The 390-nt window shown below is 72.8% G+C and overlaps 1 protein-coding gene across 1 annotated transcript in view; it reads left to right on the forward strand.

Annotated features, from left to right (window-relative positions):
* Positions 1 to 54: 54 nt before the first annotated feature.
* The window catches only part of PRPSAP2 (phosphoribosyl pyrophosphate synthetase-associated protein 2), a 16,047-nt gene continuing 15,711 nt past the window's right edge, over positions 55 to 390 (forward strand). The window contains exon 1 of the mRNA XM_009577011.1: positions 55 to 175. The gene's annotated coding sequence lies outside the window, so the exon portion shown is untranslated. The remainder of the gene's footprint in view (positions 176 to 390) is intronic.

A 390-nucleotide genomic window follows, 5' to 3' on the forward strand; every position in this document is an offset into this window, starting at 1 on the left:
GGCGTCGCCTCGTGCCCGCCCCTCGCGCGCCCTCCCTCCCCCTCCCTCCTTCGCGCGGCGCCGCCATCTTGCAAACGGACAACCGGAGGGGCTGAGCTCCGCCGCTGCCTCTGCCTCTCCCCCTCCCCTCCGGCCGGGCTGCCTTCTCCCGGGGCCGGGGGGCCGGAGCCGGCAGGTAAGGCCTTCAGAAAGGGGCATGCCCGCCCGCTCAGCCCACTTCAGCCGGCTGTGTGAGAGCAGGACAGTCCCCTTCCCCAGAGCTCTCTCCCCTTCCCCACACAGGGTTCTGCCGCCTGAGGAAGGGGCTTCGTCGCCCTTCCCTCAGGAGCCCTGTGGGAGGGGGGCCTTCTCCTGGACGGCCCTTTTCCTGGGCTGCCGGGGGCTCCTCGC

The sequence above is a fragment of the Fulmarus glacialis genome, unplaced genomic scaffold (genome assembly GCF_000690835.1).
Source record: "Fulmarus glacialis isolate BGI_N327 unplaced genomic scaffold, ASM69083v1 scaffold11654, whole genome shotgun sequence".
NCBI classification, from domain to species: domain Eukaryota; kingdom Metazoa; phylum Chordata; class Aves; order Procellariiformes; family Procellariidae; genus Fulmarus; species Fulmarus glacialis.